The sequence below is a fragment of the Panthera onca genome, chromosome A3 (genome assembly GCF_046562875.1).
Source record: "Panthera onca isolate mPanOnc1 chromosome A3, mPanOnc1 haplotype 2, whole genome shotgun sequence".
Classification (NCBI taxonomy): Eukaryota; Metazoa; Chordata; class Mammalia; order Carnivora; family Felidae; genus Panthera; species Panthera onca.
The window spans coordinates 55514206-55520205 of NC_138341.1; positions in this window are offsets into that span (position 1 = coordinate 55514206).

Here is a 6000-nt window from a genome sequence, read left to right on the forward strand (position 1 = left end):
CTCTGACTATCCCCCAAAATACATTGAGACAATCATATTTCTTGGAGATTTGAAGTTAAGAATTTGTTAGAGGACCTTGTACAAAACCATGGTGGGGCTGCACAAACTATGAGAAAGCCCATAGATAGTGGAATAGGAAAAAGGGGCAGTGTTATCTGACAGGACGACTGCAATGAATATGTAGACTCCAGATACTTGGAAACTGAACATTCAGCCCCAGTGTCCCAAAGCCAGGTTCTATTGTAATTCCAGTGCTTTTCTTTTTCAAAACAGGCCCATACAGTGAACTTCCTTTCCTTGAGCTAGCTAGTTAGCCAGTTAGTCTGTATTCCTTAGATCCACAAAAGCTGAACTAAAACAAAGCTTGGGATCAACAGTTAACAGTCTAATTGTTTCTCAGTTTTTATTAGAAGGCACGAATTGGGAACACAGAAATGCCAGCTGCTAAATACATTTACTTTAAATGCTGTTTGCAAAGCACGATACCAAAACTATTTTCAAGGACAAGATGGTTGCTGTAAACTTTGGCAAAATCATGCTTAATTATAAAAGATTTAGGCAACTTTTTATAATAAGTTAAAGGAATATTATTTTGAAAAGTTCAAAACAGAATGTAACAGAATCCCATTTAAAGATGGAGTTGGGAGCTAAAATATTTTAGTGATTCATCTGAATCTGAGACAAATTATAGTGGGCACTGTCATCTGAAATCACTTTATTTTTATTTTTATATTTTTACATCTCTTGGCTCACTATTGTTAAAAAGACTTAAAAGTGTAGAAAATATAGACTGTATTTGCTTGCCTTTCCAACCCATACTCCAGGATGATGTTTCAACCTCTGTTTTAAAGCTTTCCACAATTTCCTTACCTTCTCAACCCGCCAATCCCCTTTCCTTGCTGGCCTCCAACTTTGAATCAATTATGCCACTTGCTTTCTTAGCTCCTACAAGTGAGCTATTCACTAGGTTGGATAGGTTTCCAACTGTGCCATCATGAAGCAATAGTCACCAGGTGAACTTTCAGTGGCACAAGACAAAGTATCACTGATCAGCAGAATTCATGCTTCCATTCTCTGAAAAAGCGATTCTGAATTTCCACCACTGTCTATGTAAGAACAGCTACCATGAGAAAAATGAAGGGTTTAAGTACTAAGAATGGGTTCCTGTAAATCTTACATAAAATTTCATAAGGAAATAAACAAGATTTGGAATGTTTTGGTAATCACCCTACAGTACCTTACATACTTCCATTTTGAAATCTTCACCACAATCAAGGTAATGAATATATCCATCACTCCAAAAGTTTCCTTGTGTCCCTTTGTATTCCTTTTGTTTGTAATATGTAAGATTATAGAATTTACTTTTGATTAATGGCTGTGTTTAACAATTAGCTAGCATAATTCCTAAAAATTTAATAATCAGCTCTTAAGAGCTAAGATCAGCTGGCTATAGTACATCACTGATATTCTTACCTCTCATTCTCCTCTCTCTTAGTGAGTTTAAGTAAATCTCAGTTCCTTCAGCTTATCTGCATTATTACCTATTTGTCTAAGCTTTCATCAATTTTAAGCCTCCCAATTCAGTGATTGAGCTCAGAACTGGACCTAGAGAGTCCTACTCTGTATGTTACAGGATTAAAAATGAAACCAAGCTGTAAATGTTAAAGGAAGGGAGAACCTGGGGCATTTTCCTAGGGCTGAGAAATTAGAAAGTTGCTGGGAAGGCTAGCTCCAAGTAGGAAGGGACCCTTTCTAACTTAGGGACCCTTGGGAGATCTCTCTGTAGATGTGGGAGGGAGGAAGAAAGCAAAGCAGGTTACTTAGTTCTGGAGTGGGACATATTTTTTGTACACCATGCTTTCTGTAGGCACCACTTAACAGTACCACTAATTGAATTCAATGCCACTGATTATTTCAGTAGCAACCCCCATTGGGCCTGTATCTACCCAGGAATAATGGTTGTGGGTGTCAAAGAGGTAATTTAAAAAGATATTTTCCTCTACTGCTTTAAGTGAAAACTTGGAGGGTGGGGATCTGAGCAGCCCCAAAATGTCTTATTCAGGCTTAATTCTTTTCCCTGACTATACTGGAATCTAATTGTCATCTATGTGTTTCTGCTTTTTCTAATTAAAAAAAAATTCTTTTTTTAATTTATTTTGGAGAGACAGACCAAGCAGGGGAGGGAAAGAGAGACACAGAATCTGAGGCAGGCTCCAGGCTCTGAGCTGTCAGCACAGAGCCCAACGCAGGGCCAGCACCCACAAACTGCTAGGTCATGACCTGAGTGGAAGTCGGATGCTTAACCCACTGAGCCACCCAGGATCCCATATATATTTCTGCTTTTATGAATAGTAGGAAGATGGCCTGATTTTTAAGATTGCGCTTGGCTCTTTTTTGAGCAGCAGCATCCGGATCATTCACTCTGCCACCATAATTTTAACTTAAAACACTTCTAAACTGTACTTGAGACTATTACAAATTTGTTTATTTTGCAGTAAATAAAATAATAAAATCTTCTTAAAATTATTACAACAATTAATAGTGTTTAGATTAGCTCAGCCAAATGCATTCTTTTGGGGATGCTAGAAGTGTCCTAGAGGCAAATGGTTCTTTTAGTGAATGGTTCATTTGTACAGAATACTCTGGCCAGAGCTGAAAATGGCTTTTAATTGTTTAGGAGTGAGATTACAGCATTTAAAACATTAAAGTTTTAAATAACATTTTAGATCGATGTGAATGTAAAAGGATAGAAAAGTAGTTAAATTGCAGTTTATATTACAAAGTAACTCTCCTCATATCAATTCAGTTACCAGCATAAGAAAATTTTCCTTTCAATACAGCTTTTCCTGTCTTTCAGGCTAATGGAAAAAATGATTGGTGTATTTCAAGTGAATGTAAAGGACTCTTTTGGCTCTGGTCTAGTATCAATATTCTGGGTAACAGTGTTGGGGAAAATTGGGCCCTGGGGGTTGTCATCTCATTGGCATGAAACATATGGAAAACACACGTACATTTATTCTGCTGTTGAACTATTTTCCTAAGCCTGTTACTATGGCTTCTAAGTGCATCAACAGGCAGGCCCCTTTACATGCTGCTCTTCACATCTCCAAATGCTCCCTGTCCTTTTAGTCATCGCTATTCAAAGCAATGTGGAAGAGCAACCCAGGTTTCGCCTGGGAGCTTATTAGAAATGCAGAACCTTGAGCCTATCCCTGACTGCTGAATCAGAATCTGCATGGTTACAGGATCCCCAAGTCAGTCACGACCGCAAAAAAGTTTGAGAGGTCACCATCTACATGGACTTTCCCTAGTAATTTTGACCGCAATGATTCATGCCTCTTTTTTCTGAACTCCCACCTTACCTTTTGTCCATTCTGCATGATTTAGCATTTGATTATATAATCCTATGTTTCTCACTAATTATTGGACATATGCAAATATTATTTCCCTGACAATATTGTGAGCTCTTCGACCAGGGGTTGGTAAAATTCTCTAAAAGGGAGGCGCCTGGGTGGCTCAGTCGGTTGAGCAGCTGACTTTGGCTTAGGTCGTGATGTCACAGTTGGTGGGTTCGAGCCCTGTGTTGGGCTCTGTGCTGACAGCTCAGAGCCTGGAGCCTGCTTGGATTCTGTGTCTCCCTCTCTCTGTGCCCCTCCCCTGTTCTCACTCTCTCTCTCTCTCTCTCTCTCTCAAAAATAAATAAACATTTAAAGAAATTAAAAAAAAATTCTCTAAAAGGCCACATGGTAAATATTTTAGGCTTTGCAAGCCACATGGTGTCTCAGTTGTATATTCTTTTTTGGACTTTAAAAATTAAAATATATTAGGTAGAAAGTCAAGCAAAAACAGACCCTAGTATACATTTGATTTGTGGGCAGTAATTTGCCCACCCCTACCCTTGGCAAGGCCAGAGTTGTATGTTGGGCTTTTGGTACAATGCTGTTATGGAGGTTTGCAATCAATGCTTATTTAGTGGGTTGTTACAAGTCATTTCACATTCCCTTCTGCCTTATGTTCTAAAACATTTTGAGGTTAGGTTTAGAAAAAGTTACAAAAAATTATACTATGTTGATGAAAAGAAATATTAACATATTTTAAAAAGAAGCTATTCATAAGAATGGAAGATTTCAGGGGCACCTGTATGGGTCAGTTGGTTAAGCCTTAGACTCGATTTCAGCTCAGGTCATGATCTCACAATTTGTGAGATTGAGCCCTGCCTCAGGTTCTGTGCCAACAGCATGGAGCCTGCTTCTTGGGATTCTCTGTCTCCTTCTTTCTGCTTCTCTCCACTTCCACATGCATGCGCGCTCTCTCTTTCTCTCTCTCTCTCAAAATAAATAAGTAAACATTTAAAAAATGGAAAATTTCAAATAAACTCATATATAGTTTTTATTTTCTTATGGGTGCTAAGACAAAAATAAACCATTAATTTGTAATTGACAAAAGAATATAATAATCCTTAATTTTTCATTAAGAACATATTGCTAAAGAAATGCTGATATTTATTCCAGCCTAGTATGAGTACATCAATAGTAAATAAAAGTAATATGCTAAAGTAGTTGATTTAAAATTTTTTATGGCAATATATTTTTTATAGCTTGACCACAGTGTTATTCTTTACTAAGTGCTTGTTAACTTGTAACCTGATATTATTATGAGCCATCCATGGTGTTTAAAGTAATTATACACCAGGATTCATTCTTTGATTTTTGATTCCATTAATACTTAAAGAATTGAAACAGTGTTACCAAGAGAGGAATGAAAAAATATTCTAGGGAAAGCAGCAATATAACACATTTTTACAAACAGATACACACACACACGTACGCACGCACGCACACACACACATAAGCTCAAGCCAGCAGGCTGACCTGTGTTATTGCTCCAGGCAATGTTGGGAAGAGAAATGGGTTTTCTGTTTAGGAAAACTATTTTGTGGGTTTTTTTGTTTTTTTTTTTTGCTTTGTTTGTTTGACCCTTATAAGAAAACCATAATAAGCTTATTTTGAGACCAGAAAAAAAATGTAATTCTCCTGGTAGGAAAGACCAAAAAACATTACTGTTATATATCTGATAGATTGTTTCTTTCATTGGTATCAAAAGAACTGGCCTGTGTTTGGAGATCTGAATTTAATGAAAGGCTACACAGAACATATTTAAAGTTGTGAAACCATTTGCTATTAACATGATACCTAATTTTTCTTAAGACATTGTTCATCGACAGAGAAAGAAATCATATCATAGTCAAGATTTAAGAGCAGATTATTTGCGTTTATATCCTTTTAAGCTTGATACGTTCATAAGAATAGGGCTTTTAATTTTCTTATGCTTTAAGAGAATAAGAGCTAATCTATAAATAGTCAATTAAAAACTCATTTTTTTTTGTTTGAACATATTTTTATGTTTCCACTGAAGGCTTTCCAAGTTTTATTTTATTTCCATGTCTTTTTTCCTGTCTGGAGTTATGTTTAATAATCTAAGAACACCACTAAACTGAATGTAGTTAACCTCACATCCCCAAAACATTAGATAATTTTGATCATTTTGAGGTGCTGCCCCTTTTTGCAGTTTTCTACTGGGTTTCCTGGGAGTGAAAGCTTGTACATTTCCAGATTGGCATAGAGAATCTTACTCTGAAATATGTCCAGGATAGTCAGGATGACGGCTTCACAGGAAGTCAGGTCTAGGGAATCATTCATTCAAGATGATCATGTTTAGGTAGTAGAAATCAGTGAAGGTAACTTCAAAGGTCAAAGGCCATGAGCCTACTTTTTGTGTGTGTGGGGGGGAGTGGGGGCAGGAGCAGAGAGGGAGAGAATCTTAAGCAGGCTCCACACTCAGCATGGAGTCCAACACGAGGCTCGATCTCACCACCCTGAGATTATGACCTGAGCCGAAATCTAGTCGGACACTTAACTGACTGAGTCATCCAGGCACCCCGAGCCTACATTTTAATTAGTGGATTTATGTTTGAAAAATCCCATGTTTCCCTTTTGCACA